General features: G+C 39.9%; 1 long non-coding RNA gene across 2 annotated transcripts in view; it reads left to right on the forward strand.

Moving 5' to 3' along the window:
* The first annotated feature begins 870 nt into the window (after positions 1-870).
* The window catches only part of LOC140625610 (uncharacterized), a 258,967-nt gene continuing 235,172 nt past the window's right edge, over positions 871-24,665 (forward strand). For both annotated transcript variants that reach the window (XR_012024955.1, XR_012024956.1), the window contains exon 1: positions 871-1,008. This is a non-coding gene — a long non-coding RNA (uncharacterized lncRNA). The remainder of the gene's footprint in view (positions 1,009-24,665) is intronic.

Consider the following 24,665-nt stretch of genomic DNA (forward strand, 5'->3'; position numbering starts at 1 on the left):
ACTGTGTCATTTCAATAGGAATTGATTATTTTTTACCTTTTTCCATTTTAAGCAACATAACCTCTGAGTTAAGGTGATCAAACACGCAGGTCTTTTGGTATTAAATAAATCACCTGTGGTAACAAAGGGTCAAGTCCTCTGTGGAACAAACAGGCATCTCCTAGGAGCCAGTGGCTAATCTGGACTTCAGGAAATTTCTATGAATAGCAAGGGAACAAGTAGCTGGCTGCCTAGGTTAACGTCAAGTGGAATATGGGATGTTGCTTGGCCTTCCTTAGGGAGGTGATACAGGGCTCTGCCTTCTGCTATCTTCTATTCTCACTAAGATCCCCTGTCAGCTGGATTGCAGATTTAGCACAAGGAGAGAATGGGCCTGATACTCACCTACTATTATGTATTTCTCGAATTTTCCTAAAATAAACAGCAGGCGTACAAATAAATTTCTCTTCTATATGTATATGTCAGGCAGTCTCTGTGTATAAACCCTAAAACCCACCCCGTCAAAGAACCCCAGTATATTGTTTTCCTGTGTAGCGGCAAGGCAGTGGGGGAGGAGGGAGAGAATGACAAAATAAAACTGTGTCCAGTGTCGCATTAGATACAGGCTTTTAAAAAGACTAATGCATTGAAAAGCAAATATATTGGCACTATCCATAACCCTGACATTTTGACAAATACCTCAGTGTCTGCCTGTGTGATCAAATTGATTATCTCTGTGAGTTTTCTTCAAAGCCAGTCACCTCTGTGGCATCTTCCACTTGGTTCTATAAAGCCCTGGGGCCTGATGCCAACCTGCTGCTTGTATCCCAGAATTCTTTGCCACTTTGTTCCGTTATTCTCATCCCCCAAAGAAAAGAATTTCAAGGGCTGCAGTGGGAGGCACACCGAGGGGGAGGTAAATACGGTTAATTGCCGAGTTTTGTTGGAGGAAGAAAGCTTCAGTAGAGGGAGCTCAAGACAATTCTCATTTTCTTCTTTCTTGAAACTTTCCCTGGAAAGTCTGTCCAGGTGAGTTGCCCTGGCTGGGTTTTAATTCTTCCAGGTGAAAGACAACTGTGGAAATAGAGGGAAATATAGTTCATTGGGCTGAACTCATCTGCTAATTGCATTGTCTCAAGCATAGAAAATATTGGTTCATGGTGGTGGTAGTGGTAGTGTTCTTTGGTGGAGGAAACAGGAGATATTTTAATCCTAATGGAACTCTTTAAAGAAGATAGAACTTCTGAATTAATTTACCTTAATTTGTACTGAAGCATAAAGAAACCATGTCTGTATCCATCCATCCATCCATCCATCCATCCATCCATCCATCTGTCCATCCATTCAGCAAATGTTTATGGAAACTTTACTGGGTCTCAGGCCATGTGTTAAAGCACTGAGAATGCTACAAAGGTTATCTCTCAGGACATACTTGTTTGCCTAATACTTGTTCCAAAGAATCTTCCTTTGTATTGCATTTTCTAGTCTTTGGCAAGGAGAACAGGATTTGAAGCTGGAAGCTTGCTACCAAGTTTTCTTTAGAAAAGAATAAACTAGAAGGTGAGAGACATTTCAGCAAGGATACGAGGAAAGCAGATCAACAAGAAGTGAAGAAAGGTACCTAATCTGTGCCACAGATCAGTTTTTGTGAATAGCATTGACATTCTTTTCATTATTAGTTTGAAGCATATCCTACTTCCAAAATCGGTCATTCATGTTCTCTTGTTCCCATCCACTATGACCAGCATAAGCCAAATCCCAATTATTATCTTTTTCTTTGGTTCACCACAGTGGCTTCGAAACTGATCTCAGTTCCTGGCTCATCCCAAAATATCTTCAATTCAGCCACCAGTAGAACCAGTAACTGACCAACTGAACCCTCTCTACTTTTTGACTCTCCCATTCAAATCCAACCTTTACATGGCCACCAGATGAGCCAAACCACCCCACAACTCTCTGTGGCACTCCAAGCTAGGTCTTTAACCCAAGGAATAGGATCAACGACTTCATCTACCACCACAGGCTCCCTACGGTGTTTTGCCCCTGGTGGTCCTACACCTTCCTTAAGTGTCTTTTTTTAATTTTTTAATTTTTATTTCTTTATGAGAGAGAGAGAGAGAGAGAGAGAGAGAGAGAGAGAGCACACAAGCAGGGGGGAGGAGCAGAGGGAGAGGGAGAAGCAGACTCACTGCTGAGCAGGGAGCCCAATGCAAAGCTCCATCCCAGGACCTTGAGATCATCATGACCTCAGTGGAAGGCAGATACCCAACCAACTGAGTCACTCAGGGTCCCTGCCTAACAGTATCCTGCATGCCAGGCTAACTGGACTTCTGACTGGTCCCTAAATCCCCTGGCTTTTCTGTCTCTTGGGCTTGATTGTGTTGCTTTCTTTCTTTGAAAGAATCCCTGAAAATTCCTTTCTTTCATGCCTTGAATGATTATTTTTAAAGCATGTCTCAGTTGGTACCTGCTCTGTGAAGCCTTTGTGCACCCATTTTCTGAGCTGAGATCCCGCCTTCACCTGACGGTCCCTACCTTTCAACCATTCTGAAGGCATTTGGCATATTCTCCCTCAAAGCTCCCAGTGGACCTCTTCTTTACCCCCTGATGTGCTGTGAGACCTCAGGAAGGTTGTGATGGCATCTTTTCTTTCCTGCCAAACTCAGCCCAGTGCCTGGCACATTATCATGTTATTTTTGAAGAAGTCAAAAAAGTAAGTTGATGATGATATAAATAAAAAAAAAAGGTTTTAAAGCAAGTGCAGTTTTTAAAACTTGCTTTAGTTCTTCAACAAGGCCTCTCTGGTCATATGGTCATGAATCTGCCTGAATAATGACAAATTTGAGTGAGGATGGCCCTTCATGGGGGCCTCTTCTGTTGGTGACCCTTCTTTCCATGGATGGTAGCACCATGCTTGGCCGGTCACATTTTAGCAGGGTGAATCTAGTACTCTGAAGTTGCCTACCACCATTTCAACAACTTTTGCTTTAAATTAATTGTCATTTTGGTTTTGGTCATTTTTATTGTTTGCTTGTGGGGTTTTTTGTTTGTTTGATTGTTTTTGTTTTAAACAGCTTATTAAATAAGAGCACCTGGGTGGCTCAGTCTATTGAGTGTCTGACTCTTGGTTTTGGCTCGGGTCATGGTCTCAGGATCTTGGGATGGAGCCCTGTGTTGGGCTCTGCGCTCAGCAGGAAGTCTTTGTGAAGTTCTCTCCCTCTCCTTCTGCCCCTCCTCCCTCCCTCTCTCTTTCTCTCTAAAATAAATAAATCAATCTTACAAAGGAAACCAACTTAAATAAATATATGACAGGCAGAAAGCTGCTTCCTTATAGTGCAACCCAATATACTGTCAGTTGGACCATTGAGTTCCTATTGATGACATCCCTCAAACCAAGGGCTTCAGAGCTACTATCAAGAAGGAGTCCCAGATCCTAACACCTGGGACCCACCTGGCCAGCAGGTGTCTGGCCCAACATTCTCAGGACATATGCTGAACATGAGTCATGGTGACGGTGAGGTAGGTAAGGGCCTGACCACCAATGATGACAACCTGGATGTCCTGATGGTTTCAGCATCCCTGGAAAAAAAATAGAAATCCTGTGTAAGCTGCAAGGTAAACCAAGGTAAAGCCCACGTGCACCAATGGAGACTACCTTCTTTGTTCATCTCTTGCTAAAGATGCAAGTAGTCACTCTTTCACCTGCTGCTGGGGAGACAAGCCTCATCTTCCTTTCTGTAACTGAGCAAGTGCTATGCCAGGGGCTCAGACCTTACCTGGAATCTTCTTTTCTGCATTTACTGACATTTAGAAGCCAAAACCCATTACCTCAAAATTGGCTAAATAAGGTCTCTCCAGTTAATTTTGCCTATAAAACAATTTTCCTATTCAAGAACACTGAACACTGGACTCCATCTCTCATAATAAAGAGGCCATTAATTCTCTGCTACTGCTCATTATTCTTATTAACTATTCGCAGACTTTTTGCTGGAGGCAAAATGTATCTATTAGAGCCAGCAAATAAGGATTGCTAACATGCTGAGGCCAGCGTCCTCTCCCAGGCACTCAGCAAAGCCAGCGACATTGGACTCCACCAGCTGGGCCCTGTGCAGAGCATCTGTGCTGCCGTGAGCCCCGAGAGGGAAGGTGGGAAGACAGGCTGTTCAAGCTGCAGAGTCGTTACTCAGATTTGCTTATTCAGAGCCCTGTATCTTGAATATGTAGTGAAAACAATTTTCTAAGGGTAAGAACTGACTGATCACTTGGATTTGTTATTAGTCTGGTGGGGGGAGGTTGTTGAGGGAGGGTTTTTTTTTGTTGCTGTTGTTGTTTTTAATAGGAGAAAAAACCATCTTCTTTGAGGTGAGGGTGAAAAAGAGGAGGAGGAGGGGTGGTGGCCTCACTTGGCATTCCTTGTGAAATATGGAGAGGTGAAAGAGAAAGTAAAGAAATGGATATTTCCTGAGCAATTAACTTACTTCTTATAATCAGCTTTTTAAAAACAACTTATTAAAGTGTCTTTTACATGTCATGAAACTTACCCATTTCCTTTGTAAAATGCAATAATTTTTACTAACTTTACTAGGGAGTGCAATTATCACCATAAATTGAATTTAGAATACTTTCATTCCCACAATAAAAATATCTTCGGCCCATTTACAGCTGATCCTAATCCACTCACATGCCCTCGCCCTTGGGAACCACTAATCTACCTTCTATCTCTTTCAAACTGCTTTTCGGTGACAGTTTATGTAAAGGATCAGACAATCTATGATTGTCGTGTGTCTGGCTTCTTTCATTTGGCAAAATGTTTGAGGTCCATCGTTGCTATAGCAGGTGTCGGCAGTTCCTTTTCATTGCTGAATAGTGTTCTATGTCAGACAGACCACATATTGTCTATGCATTCACCACCTGATGAACTTTTTAGGTTATTTCCATTTTGGGACTAGTATTAATAACTCTGCTATGAACATCTGTGAACATCCACATGCTGGTCTTTGTGTGGACATGTTTTCAGTTCTTTTGTCTATATACCCAGGAGTAGAATTGCTGAGTCATATGGTATCTTTATGTTTAACCTTTTGAGAAACTTCCACACTGTTTTCTGAAGCGGGTGCAACATGTCGCATTCCCAACAACTGTGTCCTCACTGACATCAGTTGTCTGCCTTATTTATTTTAGCCACTCCAGTGGGTGAAATATGATATTTTGTTGTGGTTTTAATTTGCATTTCGCTAATGAATAGTATGTTGAGCATCTTTTCGTGTACTTTATTGGCCTTGGTGTCCTCTTTGGGACAATATCATTCATGTTCATTACCTATTTTTTTATTGGGTTACTTGTCTTTGAATAATTGAGTTGGAAGTATTCTTGTAAATTCTGGATTTTAGTACCTTATCAGATTTGGGCTTTGTAAATATCTTTCCCTCAATCTTTTTTGTTTCTCTTTGAAATTTTTTAACCATGTCTTTCTAAATGCAAAAGTTTTTAATTTTGAAGAGACCCAATTTAATCACTCTTTTTTTTTTCTCTCTGTTGATGTCCTATCTAGAGAATCTTTGTCTAAGACAAGGTCTCAAACATTTGTTATAGCTTCTTATAAAAATTGTTTTAGGGGCTCCTGAGTGACCCAGTCTGCTAAGTGTCCAAATCTTGATGTTAGCTCAGGTCATGATCTCCTGGTCATGGGATCAAGCCCTGTATCAGGCTCTGTGCTCAGTGGGGAGTCTGCTCATCCTTCTCCCTATGATCCTTCTGCTTGCTTGTGCACTCCTCTCTCTCTCTCTCTCTTTCTCTCATAAATAAATAAGTAAATAAATAAATAAATAAATCCTTTAAAAATTTTGTTTTAGTGCCTACATTTAAGTCTGTGATCACATTGAATTAAATTTTGTGTATGGTGTGAGGTAAGAGTCTAAGTCTTTCCTTTTGTGCAAGGAAATGCAGTGTTCCGGCACCTTTCAATGAAAAGGCTATATTTTTCCACTAAATTAATTGCCTTGGCACCTTAGTCAAACAACTGATTGACTGTAAATATAAAGGTTTATTTTTGCACTCTTAATTCTCTTTACAATTAGCTTGGGACAGAAGTATTGGTGCCCCAATTTCCAGATGATAGAATTGAGGCTGATCAGTGTTAGAACAGACTCCCAGAAGTTAGGTCTTCCTTTGTCTGTTATTCATGCTCTTTCCTTCAAATAACTTCAAATATAGAAAACTATTATTCTAAAATTTCATAATATTGGTAAAGGGATCAGGAATCTGGGATTTGTCTTTAATAAAGGCCTTATTAAAAAGGATGCCAATTATCTTTTAGTATTAGAGAAGATAAATTAGACATATAGACCCCCTTTTATTTTAGCCACTGATAATGTAAGAAGTGAGTACTCCACTTCTTCACTCAGTTATTCATATAACACATCTTTATTAAATGTCCACAATCTAGAGAGGCCACTAATCTATTAATCACAGCTATTTATAACGTGGTCCTTTATTGTCTTCTCAGGAAGAACCTCCCGTTAATTTCCATTCCTTTCTTCTGGCAGACATCAATTCAATCACGTGTCCCCAGTTACTCCCTTCCTTCCACCCCAGCAGGGCAAGGCCCAGAAGCCACAAAGACTCTGGTTTGGAACTCAACAAGAACTATAAAAAAGCACCAGGCCTGAGGCAAAAACCTGTCTCACGTAGCCTGCTCTGTCAGGATTTGTTACTCCACATCTGTTCTCTCTCGTCTTGGCTCTCTTCCTTTGGTTCCTGAGAATTCTTGGTTCCTGCACATTTCCTTTATGCTTTGGCTACCTGTTTTACCCAACTTTTTGTTTTGTGCTGTGTTTTGAATTTCTGCTCTCTACTTGACCATTCTGACCTGCTCTACTGATCCATGTAATGACCTCTCCTTTTGACCTGTGGCCCTCCCTCGACCTCCTTAGCATGAGAAGCATTTCCAGTAGGAATTGCTTACCTGATTCTAAATGCTCAGTTCAGCCTTGACTATCAAAAACTTGGTTCTGACCTGGAACGGGCATGTCTCTGACTCCTTAGGATCTGTCTTTTGTTTTCATTGACATGACCCTGTTCTAAGTACTATAGGGTAGTGATTATTAAGGATGTGGGCTTTGGGCTAAGACTGTCTGGGTTAAAACTTTGGATACGTCCTTTACCAGCCAGGTAAGCTTGGGCAAATTATTCAGTCTTTCTGTGTCCTGACCTCATCCATAAAATAGGAATAAGAGCAATATAACTTACTGGGGTGGTGATTTGAATAAAAGGAGTTAACATGCATGTTAAAATAGTACCTGATACATAACAGGCTCTCAATAAATTTGAGCTATTCTTCTGCTATGACTACATCCACCACTGTAACCTGTCTCCCTGTCTCTGGGCTTACTCCCTGAAAATCCATTCTTCATATTTTCCTTTTTTGCATTTTTAAAGTATTTTTGTTTTTTTGTTTAGTTTTGCTTAGCTCTGTCTCCATGTTTTCTCTAGGCCTGTTCCCCCTGAAGGACACAAGCCATATCTTATCCATTTACTCAGGCGACTTCTTCTTACCCTTCAATTCTTAATTATCAGTTCCTGCCCTGGGGACCTTCTGTGATTCCCTAAAGCAATTTAGGAGCCTTCTTTGGTTATCCCATAGTGCTTTGAATCCCTGATCAAATCAGGGAATTCCATGATCACAGAATTTTTCATGCTTTATTGTAATTAGAGGTATAGATACCTTTCTCTTTCACTAGATGGCAAATTATTTAGGACACAGTTACCTCTCTGCTCCTAACACAGTAGTCAGGATATTATAAGCTCCCAGAATCTGTCTTAGACTTCTTTTTTTTAAAGATTATATCTATTTATTCATGAGAGAGAGAGGAAGAGAGAGAGGCAGAGACATAGGCATAGGGAGAAGCAGACTCCTCTCAGGGAACTTAATGCGGAACTCAATCCCAGGACCCTGGGATCACGCCCTGAGCCAAAGGCAGATGCTCAACCACTGAGCCACCCAGGCATCCCAGCCACCCAGGTGTCCCTCTGTCTTAGGCTTCTAAGCAGTTTACAAGTGTCTTCTAAGAAGTAACAAGTGTCAGTTTTGCTAGGTGTTTTATAAGTGAAGGAAAGGCAATCCACAGACCAAATCTGAGAATATTCACTTTCTGATATTATATGAAGCAGCTTTAGTTTTCAAAAGGGTAGGACTAGAATAGATTGATTAATGCAAAAAAAAAAAAAAAAGACAAATGGAAGAAGATTGTGAAGCTCTCTTACTCTTCCATATATCTTCATAGAGCAAGTCGAAGACCTTTACATAAAAAAAAAAAAAAAATCAAACACATGGGAGAGAGAAAAGTGTGATGTTGGCACTGACATAATACCATTTGAAGATTGGCTTCTTCTCCTTTTGGATACCCAGATGGTGGTGTGTGAAATTGCCACCTAGTATGGAGTCCATAGATGGTTTCATGGGAGTGTCTCTATGCATTTCATTTATCTGTCACTTTTGTTTACTGAAATTTATATACCTAACTAATTTGACGTGACATAATCAGGACATGACCATGAGAAAGAAGATGATGTCTTTTTAATATTTCATTTAATAAGAAAGTACTGGATGCAGTCTTCTGTTCCTTTTTATTAAGGAAGGAGATAGATATGGACTAACCACCATTACTCATAGGGTTAGCATGAATTTATAATAAAATTCTCCAAGACATGTGCAATATCTACACTTTAACTAATGGGGATTGATTTAGAATTGTATCTATTTTTAACAAGTTATAATGAACTTTCTCTTACATTAGCCAGTCATACATTAGCCCTTAAAGTGCCATATAAGCTGAAAGAAATCTGTACACTATAACAACTTATGATAGTATTTGTTCAGCCAAATGTGTTTTGGCTTTTCCATAGCCTCCTGGATATGACATGGCCCAATTCAACATGGCGGATTTCTCAGTGGTTTGGCCCCATTCCCTATGAAAAATAAATGCAAAGGTTTGGAAGTCAACAAATTTCAACTGCACTTGTTCAGTGGGAAATTAAGGATTTATAAGAGACCCATCTTGTCTTCATAAAGCTGTGGTTTCAATGAGCTGAAAATCTAATGCTCTGAATGGCTCTTCTATATTCAGTTCAGTTCCCAGAGATCGGAAGTAAGTTTTTTGGGCACCTCTGCCTGTGTCTCTTCCTCTCTCTGTGCATCTTAAACAAACAAACAAACAAACAAACAAACAAACAAACAAGTTTTTAAGAAAACCAAATAAAATTCTCTTATTTCTCATTTTGGATTGTTTTAAAGGTACTATCTCAAGGTACACTGTGAGCTCCTTCATCATTGGTATCGTCTGTGTCATTATTAAGCCTTACCTGTGACACATCAGTCGTTCCTAATCAATAAAATATGATCTACCAGAGAAGGAGGGAGAGTATGTGATACCTATAAACTGAAATGGCTTTTTTCATTTAGGAGTGATTTACTTGCATCTTGCCTCATAGAAGTAGCCCATATTGGACTACACAAGTATATACTATCCAAGAGAGTAAGAATAGTAGTTTATTTTTAAAAATTATTTGGAGGGTGTACTTCTAGACTCTGAAATGAATTCTAAAGCATAATCATGTTTTAGTGGCAAAATGTTTAATGATAACATGACATTATATGCAGAATCTTTGTGTCACTGGTATGACCTGTATATTTAATACACTTCCCAAAACAATTCTATGTGGCTGGTAGGTGTAATTTCCTCGACTATTATTATTCATGTTATCACAAACATAGTCTCTTTGCCTTCTGTTAGTCACTGATTGATTACAGTCCCTCAAATATTGCTAAACCATATTATGGAGCCACAGATGAAACATTGCTCGCTTCACCTCTTAAGAAGATTAGCTCACTCGCTCTCCAAGGTTGACTGCTACTGACCTCAGTCCTCTCTCAAGGCTTACCCATAAGCGGTAAAATTTTTCTCTAAGTTTAGGATCTGCTTCAAGGGTGTGTGTGTGTGTGTGTGTGTGTGTGTTCTTTCTCTCTCTCTCTTTCTCTCTCTCTCTCTCTCTCTCTCTCTCTCCTTTTTTTTTTTTTTTGGCCCTATAATTGTAATCTACAAATATAGACCTCAGCCATCTGTTGATTCCTTTACTCATTTACAGGTGACATAAGGAGAAGTGAGACTGGCTAGGGATTGAAGATCCACGGAGCTCTACAACTTTAGTCTTACTCACTCCTGGAGCCAAGGAATATGGCTTCTAGGTTTGCGAGACCAGAAGGCGTGCTTCTTCCAAATGAGTCTCTACCCCTGACTGTGTGGCCTTTCTGCCATGGTCTTACATGTTAGTACCTGTACTAATTCTAATTTGGAGTGTACAGTAATCATTTCTTGGGCCCTGTAGGGAAAAATGAAGTTTAGGCACTGACAAAACAGTAATTATTCCTGAGTTCCAGGAGACCTGAAGAACTATTCATTCATTTGTTCGTTCAACAAAGGCTTTGTGAGTGTGTGCACTCTCTGTCACTTCTGTGAGCGTTAGGAAGGAAATCAAGTCTTTTTAAAAAGCATCACTCTCTTCAGCAGCTTACCATTTAGGAAAAGAGATGGATACAAGAAGGAAAATAAAATAATTCCATTTCTATCTTGGGGGTCTGTATGGACAAATTATAGTAGGAGTATAGGGAAAGAAACATCAATATTTCTTTTGGAGGGAAGCAGGGAAGGCTTACTGGAGAAAAGAGGGCTTGGGTTGGGCTCTGCGGGATGAATGTTTCCCAGGATGCAGGCAGAGGGGGCAACATGATCAAAGACAAAGGACACGATGTGAAAGGGAAACTCTCTAGAAGAGAAGATGTTAGTGTATCAGCCAGAGACCATTCCTCCTCCTTAGTGACCTGGAAGTAGTATCTTCCCAGAAGAGAAGGGGAGAATAGGCAAAGGGGCAACTCACTCATCTAGCTGAGCGACTTTAGAATGCGCTGTGAGGTCAGTGGCAATGGAGCCAAATCTTAGAAGAACCAAGCCCCCTTCAACCTTCTCTTCACCTGATTTCAATCACAAACAAGGCAACAGCCTGTGACTTATGTCATTCTGATTAGGCAGGCGAGATCTGTGGGTGTGATTCTGGAAAAAGTCTCAAATAAACACCCACGGCAGTTGGTCCTAGTTTGAATGTTGTACACTCACTCCTTCGTTAAACCAACTGTGCTCAGAAGCGTCTGCTTCATCTCTGGCTTGTGTCCAGGCATTTCTGGGAGCCTTGAAGCTGAAATGCTTTGCAAACCTTGTGAAGTTTTTAAAGGCGCACATCACTAGGGTGATTCGAAGTTCTGATTCCAGTAAATGAGGTTATAGTTCATTAGAAAACAAACTTTGTTTTTATTGAAGGAAGGTAGTAATTCTGCAAATGAGCAAGGACAGCAGACACCATGGCAGTGGAGGTAGAAAGATTTTAAAAAATTAAATAGCATTGCCTCCCCAGAAAGCAAAAATCCATAGTAGCACGAGAATACCTAATTTATTTCAGGAGTTACCTTAGGAGGCAATAACACAGATGGAATATAGTTTAGGGGATACTGGGTCCTTTTTGGTGGATGAGCCATTCACTGGTAGATGTACGATTCCAGAATGCCGAGAAAAGAATTTCAGAAAATCTCTTTTTGAAGGGGACTTATTAAGAAGACCACCCCAGAGCAGCTCTTGTTGAAGAATACTGAGGACTTCTTGCCACTGGTTAGGATCTTTTTCTCCACCAGTTAAAATAACAACAACCAAGTGCAGAAAGAGAGGGTTTTGTTTATCAGACTAGGATTCGGTTTTTCATGTTTCCTTTTATAACCTGCCTTTAGTTAATGGAAATACCTGTTTTCTTGATCTATAAAACTTAAGATAGTAGAAGTACAGGAAAAGATTATCTCCATATCTATATCATCTATATCTATATCCATGTTTATATCACCTATCTGTATCCAAAACTATATCTATGACATAGAGAATGTGGTTTCATTTAAGTGCAGGAAGCTACTGTAGTTAGTAAAGCTTAATGATGACCTGTGAGGCCAAGGCATGGCATCTCTGAGCCACTTTCTTTCTTTCTTTTTTTTTTTTTTCTGAGCCACTTTCTGAAACAAGTAATGGTGCTCTGAGTTTGGAGGAAGAGCTGTAAAGGTAATTCCTCTAGCCCATGGAAAGACACTACAAGCCCTCTGGGAGGGCTTGATTACAATATATATTTGCCATCAATTGGCCTATTTGATCTCATTTATTTTACATAAAATAGTTGGAATTTGGGGGCCGTGTGGATAAATATGCAAATATATGCAAACTGGAAACCATGCTTATAAAATTTACTGTGAAAATGTTGTCTGGATTTCATAGAAGAAATTCATGAAAAAAAAAACAATCTCAGGCAGCTTGCAGAGGATGTACTGTACTCCAAAGGGCACTCTGAGTTCTAACTTGGGACAGAGGGTAGGTTCCAATCTCCCTTCATTTTATAATAGTTTAGTAATTACTCTCACACTAAGAATTCCCTCTTCTCTGCACAAGTGTTGGGAATCTTGGGGGTACAGCATGGTTTTTGTATAGTTAGCAAAGCTCATGTGCATATAGGTAGACATATGCATTCATTTATTGGTTCATTCATTTATCCAATAATAGAGCAAATGCTCAGAGAGCTTTCTGTGTGATAGGTACTACTTCTGTGCACTAGAAATATAGCAGCAGATTCTGCGTTATGTATTTTAGTTGTCAGTTGTGTAGGGAAGGCCAGAAGTATCAAATAATGAGTAAAATATATAATAAGATGGAATGTTATAAGTTATAGGTAGGAAAAAATGGAGCAAGGAATGGGAAAAGGGAGTTTCAGGGGGGGTATTTTAAATAGAGTGGTTACTGATAAGGTAACTTTTGAACCACAGAGTTGATAAAGTTATGATTCCTGAGGCAATTTAAGGGAGGCCATGCCAGATGGAGGATGCAGCAAGCATAAGAGCCTTGAGGGAGAGATATGCTAGACCACTAGGCAGTGGCCAACTAAGGAAAGAGAAAAATAGTAGAAGATAAGGCTGGACTGGTTCTAAGGGGCTTTGGGATGTGAATGTTTGTGTGTTTTTCTAAGGGCTTTGGAGCTGTGCCTTTGTGTGTTTATGTATATGTCTGTGTGGTGTGGCGGGGGGGGGGCAGGCACTTCCCAACTACCCATTTAGGATTGCTAGTGTGAGGCATTTGAAATAGGAAATTGGCCTCAAGGTCAAATGTCAGTACATATCCTAGCATTTCAAGCTGTCAAAGCGTGTAAAGGTTTATCTGGTACAGCATGATGCGTATGGCACCAGGTATAAGTCAAAAGTCATTTCTCTTATCAGATGCATCCATTTAATACCTCATAACACTACCTATGCGTTGAAACATCTTGAGGCCAGTGTCCGTGCCTGGTTTACCTTTGTCTTTTCCAAGGCATCCTAAGAGACTTTCCTGGGAACAGATACCTACTAACATTTATTGAACGAATAAGTGAGCAAAATAATGATAAGAGGTCATCAGGGCTTGATGATACATAACAACACAAACCTTACATGACATGTAACGCTAATATGTATCACAAGTCTCCACCATAAAAAATTTACAGGATGCCTCTTGTAAAATCACATCTTTGAGGGAAGGAGGATTGGCAGACCTAAGTGTTTCCACATCATAGGAATGCGAGCACAAGGAGAAAAGATCATTTTTTTAAAAAATCACTTTTTCTTCCTAGGTAATGAATATAGAGGCAGCATCCAGCTCATCATTTCAAACTGCTGAGTCATTTGCCACTTGAAATGAATTGAGGGCTGTTAAAGGTTTTATAGAAGAATTCATTAAATATGTATTGAGGCAGCTTAAGATGGAAATTGTTATAAAAACTGGCAACAGTTCAAACAGCAAAACGTTTCAGTTTATGATGGAGATATTTTACTCCCGCTTGGACTGTGTCCTCCATTAGTCCATTCAAACTGGCGAGGCTCAAGTCATCTGTACGGGGCATGGTAATTGTTGAACTGCTCACAGGGCTGTTCTGAGAGCCAAGGAAAATGTTGTGATCCAGCCAGGTGTTCCCTCTCTCAGAAGGCGTGGTGTTCAGAGAGATCTGTGCCTTCACCTAAGTGCTGACACCCCCTGATTGCCTGGAGGTGGGATTTGGGGGCATTGGAATGAACACTCACATGTGCATACAGGTGCACACGTGCTTCCATTGCCATGTGCGCACACGCACACACACACAAATATAGATAGGATGTGCAGGTTCTTCCCTATGTGTTCTCGCTAGCTTGGGGGTCAGAAGGTGATGGAAAGTAAGGGAGAAGAATATGATGGAGGGAACAAGTACCTTGGAGTGAAACAGAACTGGATGCTGTGCCATTGTGCTGCCAAGTGATCAGAGTCAAGCTACCTAATCCTAGCTTTGTGACCCTATTTATATATACAGTTATGAAAAGAATACCTCTCTTCATGCCAAGTATTTAGCAGGTAGGAGTGTTTCTGCTCTAGTGTTTCAATACGTATTTCTGCTATTCTAAAAAATCACGCTCCAAAAAATAACAAGATAAAGGAAAAATAGAGTTGAGAGCGGACTACAAAATCGATAGAATTTGGTAACAAAAATGCTAACAAAAATTGCAAGAAAAATACAACAAGCAATTTTAAAATGGTAAAACTCCCAATAAATAAAAAGTAGATATAAAACTTAAAAAAAGAGAAAAAAAGCTGACGGTAGCTTGACCCAAGGCAGTATAAGGAAAGGTAGAAACACCAAGCATGAGACAAGATCAAAACATATAAAGATTGAGGGCAGCCTGGGGGGCTCAGCGGTTTAGTACCGCCTTCAATCCAGGGCATGATCCTGGAGACCAGGGATGGAGTCCCATGTCGGGCTCCCTGCATGGAGTCTGCTTCTCCCTCTGCCTGTATCTCTGCCCCCGACCCCCGCCCCCCGCTTTTCTTTCTCCCTCTCTGTGTCTCTCATAAATAAATAAATAAATATTTTTAAAATGTATAAAGATTGAGACACCACCAATAAGCATTTCTGAACCATGTGGTGAGGATGAATTAAAAACAAGAACATGGAATGAATGGGTGTTATGTACACTATCATGTTTTACTGCAGCTTGCTGCATTCCACAGAGTTACTGTACTTCGTGTTCCGGCGTTGTTAGTTGATGACACAAAATGTAATGAGCTGGAAAAAAATTACATATTAACCTATAAGCTTTCTGCATTTCACTGATGACACTTCCTCATGTGAGTTAGCTAATTTGCATTATAAAAAAGCTGGATAGAACAGACAGTATTTAATATGTACTTCTGAATATAATAAATAGTACAGAATTGTGAGTAATTATGTGATGTTGTAGATGATACAGGGTAAAGCACTTGGCACAGTGTCTGACATCAAGTGTATGATAAATATGCGTTTCTCTCAGAAGATAAAATCAGGAAGGATATAAATGTTTAGAATCTTGTCCAGAAAAGGGACCAAGTAACAAGAAGGCTCAACATTGCTCTGCTTAACATTAGGTTGAAGTAATTCCAAGTGTCAGAAATGGGGCAGAAAGAATCGTTGGACAGGAGTGGTTGTGATATAGGGAAAACCACTGAGATCCTTCACATGGCGCAGAGGAAAATCAACAAGCACCAAATGCCCTGATATCATCATGATCTCTAAGACAAATGGCAACTTTTCAACTTGCCAAGACATTTCTTGATTACAAATTATAAAGCAGTCTAACATGGAGGGGCGTGATAAATTAGTGAAAACCACCGTGTTTGGTTTTCACTGTGGGACGCTAAAGAAAACTGGTCTTACACTGTCTGCTGTAATATAATACTGCATGTTGCTACAGATTTGATTATGACTTCGAATTTAGCCTTGAATTCCAGATTAAACTTAACAATACTAATGAGAGTAAATATACTGTAAATTATCTGATAACCTCTAGTTTACAAAATGTATGAAAGTATAAAGCATTATTATGAAATCCTAGTTGTCTGTGACAGTTGGGTAGAGACCCTAATGTGAAAAGCTCCCCATCCTCTGATTGACCATGGACAACCCAGACACAAGCATTTTGAGATAAATTCCATACCCCCACATCTACTGACCCAGTTGTGTCTTCACAGTTGATACATGGGAAGGTCACTTCACCAAGGAAGCCCCTCCCCCTGACAGCCTTCACAGGGCATCTATTGTGTTTACAGCTGTGCCTAAGACATGACAAGACCACAGCCCCTGTTTTTGAGCAACTCATGATCCAGCGTGCTGTGTGTCCTAAGAGGAGGGTGTTTAGGAGGCCATCTGGAAAGCACAGAGGGGCAGTTCAACCTGGTGGTTAAAGGAAAGAGTTTAAAGACCAGAAGACCCCTCTGCAGACCCTGAAGGACCTGTGAGAGCCTGGCAAGCCAACCTGGAGGGTGTGATGAGACCACAGGGACAGGGTGAACAAGAATATGAGACCTGAAGCAACGTGGGTGAGGTGTGCAAAAAAAAAAAAAAAAAAAAAAAAGATAACGTTCAAGGTAGGAACTGTCAGAAAATGATAATAAAGATGTAATGAGGGCCACATCATAGGCATACTTAAGAGGGAACCCGTTCCTGACCACAGCGATAAAGCAAATAACGCAATAAAGAAAGTCAAATGAAATTTTTGGTTTCCCAGAGCACATAAAAGTTATGTTTACACTGTAGTACAGTCTATTAAGTGTGCAATAGCAGTATGTCTAAAAACGTGCATACCTTAATTAAAAAATACTTTATTGCTATAAAGCGCTTACCATCATCTGAGCTCTCAGGAGCTGTAATCAGTGATCACAGATCACCATAATAAATAGAATAATAATGGAAAAGTTTGAAATATCGCTAGGATTGCCAAACGGACACAGACAGGAAGTGAGCAAATGCTATTGGAAAAATGATACCGAGAGACAGGCTGGACATAGGGTTGCCACAACCTTCAGTTTGTAAAAATGCAGTGTATGCCAAGCGCAATAAAGCAAAGGATGCCTGTATAGGGTCTGGTTTCCTCTACAAAAGAGTTTTAATTTAATCCTGTAGGCACTAGGATGAAACTGAAGGGTATTAATTCCAAGAGGAAATGGGTCAATTTGTGATTCAAAAAAACTAAGTGGAAGGAAATCCTGAGAAGGAACAGGTCTGGTTAAGGGAGACCAACAAAAATCAATTACTTTTTTTTTTTTTTTTTTTTTTTTTTACCAAAGCTTTTCCAGCTACTGTTCCCATGTTCTGAGTACACAGTGTTCAACCTACATCTCTGGTCACCATTTATTTCCTTGTCTTTATCCCTACCAGTCTATCCTACCTCCATTTGCAATGAGGGACTATTTAAATTCAACATAATTAGCTCGTGAGAGGTCTGGAGTCAGGATGTGCCACAAGCCATTGTGGAATGGAGAAAGGTATGCTTAGCTGGAAAAATCACTGCAGGCTTCACGGAGGAGGTCCCTGTTGAAGAAGCTATGCAATTCAAATAGGGAGGCAAGAACACTGAACTAGCTTTTGGACTTAAAATCTAGGCCACATGTGTGGCTGTGTGTACAGCTTCCTAAACCTCTCTGAGAACCAGTTTCCATATTGTTCCAGTAGAAAATTAAGCAGGAAAATTGTTGAAATGACTTCCGACTGTGGCTGGTCTGCGTGGTTCCCCAAGGTGAGGGGAGATTGGAAGGGTAGGTTCTTGCTAGGTGGAAAAGGAGGTATGGCCTGGGGTTAACAGGGTCTAGAACACAAAGGCAAGGCTGACTTTGAAAAGCTGGAATGAAGTCACTCTTTGTGTTCCACCATAAAGGGAGATGTGACACCATTCTACATCAGCTCCCTCTAAGGCACGCGACTTAGTCATTTCCAGAATGGTTCAGGTTTAGTAAAAGGTTATTGGAACCTTTTCCTGAGCCGGATCCCTGGAAATAAGCTTCTGAGATAGATGATGTCAGCTGAACTCTAGATGCAAATTATACTCTGCTCCTCACATGGCTGCTATTTTTAGCGCTTACAGTATGTGATTTCTCTCAAGGACAACAGGAATGTTCATAAACTATGCATAGGTCATGATGGTGCTTAATGGGGAAATAACCATTTGTTAACAGAGCATTAAATGTTTAATAGTCCATTAGCATAAAATCTTTCTCAAAATTTGGGAATATTTTCTAATATGCCTCATTCCACCAGCCAGAGGAGCATTACAGTATTGAAATTCATAAAGGTGCCTTGTCTTTTGACCCTACCGGAGTCCGCGGTAGGTTTTTCACCCAATTCTTTGGAAATGTCAAGCTTAATCACTCTATAATGATCAATTAAACATTCTGCTGTAGCTCCTCTTGGGTCCTCTGCATAAACATTTAAAACAATTAGAAGCTGAATCACCGTGATCCCTTTATGAGTGGAGGCGGAGGGGGTAGGCTGTTCCTTGTTAAGGAGGGGCCTCTGATCATTGTGGGCTATGCCGCTTGAGCTTCCTGGAGGAAGCCAAACACACCTGGGGCCGCCGTTGGCATCTGTCTTCAAAATTGCTGGCCATGGAGTCAGAGTCACCTCTGTATCTCTCAGTAAGACTAAGGGAAACTGAAAGAGGGTTGATAGGAACAGGAGACAAAAAGAGAAAGAAGTGGGTGGTGTTGCTATCCAGAGCTTTGCCAATCAAGCTGAGAAGAGCTGTAAGAGTACAAGAGCCAAAATTCCTCCATGCCAAATCCTCCCTACTCCCATAGCCAGTTCAAGCAGGACTCCTGCTTATTCTGGTGCCAGGGAGAATGGAGACAGGGCTGGTCAGCAGACCAGAAAAGGAGGTCAGTGCAAGGCACATTTCTGACCCATTCAAGCATGCATCATTTCCTCTTGCCAGGCCATTCCTTCACAGAGCTGAGCTTTCTTGCTGTCTGGGGAGAAGCAACCTGGAATTTAGAATTCTCTATGAGGACTAACTCCTGAATGTTGTGGGGTCAGAGCACCCCAAGTCTGTGTGTGAGGCCTTAACCTCAACTCTCCTGAGACCAAGGGAAATGCATTGCTGTGCTTTGATCAGAGAATAGGATGAAATAATTATTATTACAGAAACTTCTGTCCATTTTGTTTTCTCCGAGCACTTGTGTCTCCATTTTACAAATACCCCCAGAGGCTTTGGACAAGGAGTATTACTGAAAGATCAATAATAATTACAATAGTAGAGAAGAAAACAGATCAAAAATTGGCATTGCCTTTTAAAATTAGACTAACTAGTGAGAGCCATAGATCATAGATATTTGGAATGTTCACTCTGGCAGGGACCTTAGAGGTTGGCAAAGGAATTCCTTCACGTTGGAAATGAAGACATTTGCAGAGGTTAAATTACCGCCCCAAGGTAACAACTCTTAACTGGTGGCAGAGCTGGTCCTAGAAACCAAGTGTGCTAATTTGAAAGGCAGAGGTTTCGTGATCAGTCTTATTTATTATCAATAACAATCAGAATAATAGCAATTACATTTCCCCAAGCAAACAGCTTGAAGTAATTCTGCAATTTGAAATGGGAAATGATTTATAGAAACCTAAGAAAAAAAATGGTGGCCATAAATTTAAAAATACATGTTTTTAAATCCTAAAATTGGTAAATTTGAAGCTTTGGGGCTCATATTAACATTTTCTTAGGCTAACCTGATATGTGTGTTAATTAACATCATTGACATAATTATATATATACCCACATTATATTTAAAACCTCAGCTGCTTGCATTTATCATATTGACAAAATGAAGCATATGCCGCTTTATTGAGGCCTTTGGTGATTACATTATTTATGCTCCTAATACATTGTGATATTTTAGATCAGTTTGTATTTGTCTTTCTACATCTCAAATACACAACAATCTTCCTTATTGTTATGATGAGTTACAAATTGGAATATACTTATGTCAAAACATGCAAAATTTAAGATTCAAAACCCTAATAATTTAATAGACTTATTTATAACCCCGAATATCCTACAGACCTTTTCACATTCACTAAATTTTGTGTGTTTTAATTTGCCAACGTAGATCTATTCTAAAATAAATTTCTGGGGTTTAATATCCATTAAAAAAAAAAGTAAAATGATTTCAAGTACTTAATCACATTCCCATTTGGATGACCCCGGTAGGTGTGAAGTTAATAACTTACTGAAATGAGTGGGTGAAGGAAGGGACAGATCACATTATTGATATTCACTGCAGATTTTCTTTAAGGAATGATTTCTTTGTCTTGTTTCTCTTTTTCCTACATTTTCATAAACATGCTCCTTCAGGAGAAAGCCTTACAAGATCCAATTCAACCTGGTATTTGACTACATTTGTACCTGAGTCATGGGGACAAGATGGAAATGACTGGAAAGAAGTTATCTTCTCCCTTTACCTGTGATAGGTCAACCTGTCAAGGGCTGAGATTCATCTCAAGAATAATAAGAATTGAGGTGAACCTGTGATAGATTTTGTCCACTCTGATTTCTTATTTACCAATCCTCTTAATCCATGTAAAGTTATTATAGTGATTGCACGTTGTTTTTTTTTCCCCCTAGGAAAAAAATAATTCTTTAACTAAGATATTGCCTTATAAGTCTTCATTCCTCTTACCACCCATCCCTGCAATATAGCCGTTATGTTTAGAAAGTGTTCTAAAATCTTTTGGTAAAGAGAGATCTCAGAGAAGCATTACATTCCAAGATGCCTGGAAACATGTCTCCCTTGGATGCCTCACCTTGCCATCTCTAATCTTACAAAGTGTGAATCATTCATTGGGAAGGAGAGGTGGCATGCACTGTCTGCTGGGAACAAATCGATAGGCATGTCTGGATTTGTGCACTAAACTTGCCTCTACAGTAGCCTTACAAGCAAGAATTAATAGGGGCTGCAATTGCTAACTTAGTTTCTGCAGTGTTTGTGCATGAGTGTGTGTGTGTGTACCCAAGCAAAATGTTTGGTTATGAATATTGACTGAGTTAATTAGCATGGATTCATTCTTCACGGCTTGGAAAACAATAGACTTCTCTTCAAAGAAAACAGAGGTGCCAGATATGGCATATGAATGAAATATCTGATTAGGAGCATTCATCCTATTCAATTTCAAGTCTTTTACTATAATCTTGATACAGGGAGGAAGCCCTCCCCTCCCCCCCCCAAAAAAAATGTAGTTGAGAGATTGGTGTTTGGTGGGTTACTTTCAATCCTGTTGGAAAATTGATTTTAAAAATACAGGTGTTACAAATGATTGTATAAATACATTGTAAGTCACATCTTCTTATTTATTTATTTGTTCACTCATGCAATAAATGCTTTGGATGACCTACTATATTTCAGACTCTCCTCTAGGCACCACAGATAGAGTGGTGAACAAGACAAAATGAATGGCTCTTGTGGGACTTGACGTTCTTTGGAAGAGAAAAATCAGTATTAGTCATGCATCATTAAAAATTCCTAGGCTGGTTAGAAGAATAACTAGTGGTAGTCTAGTAAATAATCACAAATATCTAGATTGCATAGTTTTCCAGCAACATCTATACGTTCTATATTCACATACTATTAATTATCTGGTTTGTCACTGGCTGAATCCTGACCATCTGCCCATTACATTTGGACCTGTTGAACTGAGTTAGAATCTTTCTCCATTTCCAGCTTCATGTTCCCAGTGTCCGCAAAAGTTGAGCCGAGCAGACTGTGCTGTGTTATTGCCTTCTGTTTGGCTTATTACCACCATGACCTCTCAATCCCTCTCAGTACCAGCTCTAAATAAATTTAAAACTTGAATCCTTGGGTGGCAGGCATTGAGAAAGAATATGGAATCTGCACTTGACCTCATATCTTTTCATTCCAAGTTTATACTCAATACGTTATAATAGACAGAACAAATCTCAAGAAATTTATATCTCAGTCTAAAGTTGAAGAGGAATGATCCATGAAAATTAAAATAAACCAGCTGTCTTTATTGTAGGGGAAAGCAAGGCTTGCTGCGTGGAGCCCTGAGAGTCGGGCTATTAGCCCTTTTGAATTCACATACCTGAATGCAGGGGCTTGGAGTAGTATATAAGTATTTATTGAGAACCCAGACCTCGGCTCTTGCAGAGATCACTTCCATCTCTTTAACCAAATCATGGTTCCATATGGAGAAAAGCCATTGGCTCAGTACCAAATACCCTGAACATTATTGATCCCTCGGATCTAGTCCCAGATGCCCTGTCATATTTTTTGGTCTTGCCAGCAGGTGAGGTTTTCTTGCAAAAGAGGAGATCCTTCTGGAGTCATTGCTGAAAGCATCGACATTTGTTATTATACTTTCAAAGAAACCCCCCCCCCCAAAAAAAATATGTTCTTTTCCTGGACTTAAATCCTTTACAGCCTGAAAGGCAAATGGGGAAGGTAAAGCTGGGTTTTCTTTTATTGAAGTTTTTGATTCATCTGTACACTTTGCTGGAACAGTAAGTGCATCAACTCATGTCCCTGCAGTCCACTTAATGTAGCACAACATGAGAAGCCTGTAGCTATGTTACTGCCATTCCCGGCTGTGATCTTTTAACACAAAAATAAAAATGAGGAAAGACTGTGTCTGTTGTGCAGGTCATGAAAAATAGTCACGGTGCTAAATGCATGGTGTCTGCATTTTTGTTGTTGCTGTTGTTAACTAAAATAAATTACCTCTATTCCGGATATGTTGAAGGGAAACGTTTGGCTCTCCAAATTTTGAAGCCTGGATGTCTTTTTGGAAAACTGCAGAGTCTAGTTTCAGTTATTGTGATGCAAAGATGAAAACTGCAGGTGGTATTGAAAACAAGGCAATGAGAGGGACCTTTTGAATGTACAATGATCAATTCTCCTTTCTAGAGAGGAAATTGAAATAAGGACGGACTAATTCGGGTTGAAGCTATATTTCTCTGCAGGGTAGCAGGCTGCCTTCATCTGCAAGGCCTGCTTACCTAGCATGAGCCTCTGGCCTGTGTCCTGGGACTACAGTGCTGTGCCAGGCTGGCAACCCTGGCCTCCTAGAGCTTCTGTAATTGCAGAGCATGCATATATGACAGAGTTCTACACACTGGGATGGTTACCATGAGAGTATTTAATAGAAGGACCTACTGGTGACTGATCATCGGAGAAGGCTTCCATGAGGAGTGAGATTTGGGCTGACACTTGGAAGATGCTTGGGAATAGGCTTACCTTATCATATATTATCATATATTGGTTAAGTAAGGAAATTCCCCAAGTCCCTTTTTTTTTATTTCCTCAAAATTAATGTCTTCAATAGTGAAGCTGGGTGTTAGACTCTTTTCTGCTAAAATCAATGTAATTAGAAGCTATATAAGCATCCATAATATAGCAGAGACATATTTAGATCCCCCCCACCCCATCTCTGGCTCTGTCCACTTCCATCCAAAGGAATGCATGTGAACCTCACCTATCTCCTCTAAGAAGTGGACTAGGAAGTTTCCAGTTACTGTCATTTGAGTAGCACTGGTTTGGGAAAGATACTGGAAGATTATTGGCGTTCTTACAAGTGCCAAGTTTAACATCACTCTCCTTCAGGCTCCCTCCAGGGTTTCCCTGACTCTATGTCTTCCCTATTGAATCCACTCTCCATAGTACTGCTAGGGTGAGCTTTCTCATAAGCAAATCTTACGGTGATATATCTGATGGTGATACTATTTTTTAGGCCATAACACAAGGCCCTTCATCATCAGCCTCTTTCCCTGCCTCATCCTTGCAGTAAATTCCAGAAACCCCTGAGCTGTGACTACTGTGAACGGTTAGTGGTAGCTAGAGCATACTATGCTCTCCCACACTCCAGTGCCTTTACATTTACTGTTTCATCCACCCAAAGTACCTTTCCTAGTCTTCAATCTCTACCTTGTTAACTCTTACTTATTCTTAAGCACTCAGGTCAAGCTTCAGCTTCTTCAGGAAATCATCTCTTAGGGTCCTAGGTCTGAGTGAGACGTCTGCCTATGTGCTCTGGTACATTTGTCTCCTAAACTTACCCCACACCGTGAGATTGACAGCTGCTAGCCAGATGTGGTAATCTAAAGTCACAATATAAGCTAAACAATGGAAAGCAGAATGGAGGTTCCTTAAGAAATTAAAAATACAAACAGTATGATCCAGCACTCCGACTGCTGGGTGTATATCCAAAGGAAATGAAATCATGATCTCAAAGAAATATCTGCATTTCCATATCCAGTGAACCAACATTCATAATAGTTAAGGTTTGGAAACAACCTAAGTGTCAGTCAATCAACCGATTAGATTTATTGAGATATAACTGATATATATATATATATTCTTTTTTCACAGAAGTGATTGAAAAGTGATTGCTAAGGACTGTGGTTGGGGCAGTAGGGAGAGGTTGGTAAAAGAGTCCAAACTTTCAGCTACAAAATGAATTAAATGTGAGGATCCAATGTAAATCATGGTTACTATATAGTCTATAATGCTGTATAATTATTCATAATATTGTATAATTGAAATTTGCTAAGAGAATAGGATTTCAATGTCCTCACACACACAGAAAGAGGTAAGTACCAGAGGCAATGGACCTATTAATTAGCTCAGTGGGGAGAAACCTTTTACAATGTATACATGTATCAAATCATCACATTATGCCCTTAAATTTCTTGCAATTTTATTTGTCAGTTATATCTCAATAAATCTGAAAAAATAAATTTTCAA

The sequence above is a fragment of the Canis lupus genome, chromosome 3, assembly GCF_048164855.1.
Source record: "Canis lupus baileyi chromosome 3, mCanLup2.hap1, whole genome shotgun sequence".
Lineage (NCBI taxonomy): Eukaryota > Metazoa > Chordata > Mammalia > Carnivora > Canidae > Canis > Canis lupus.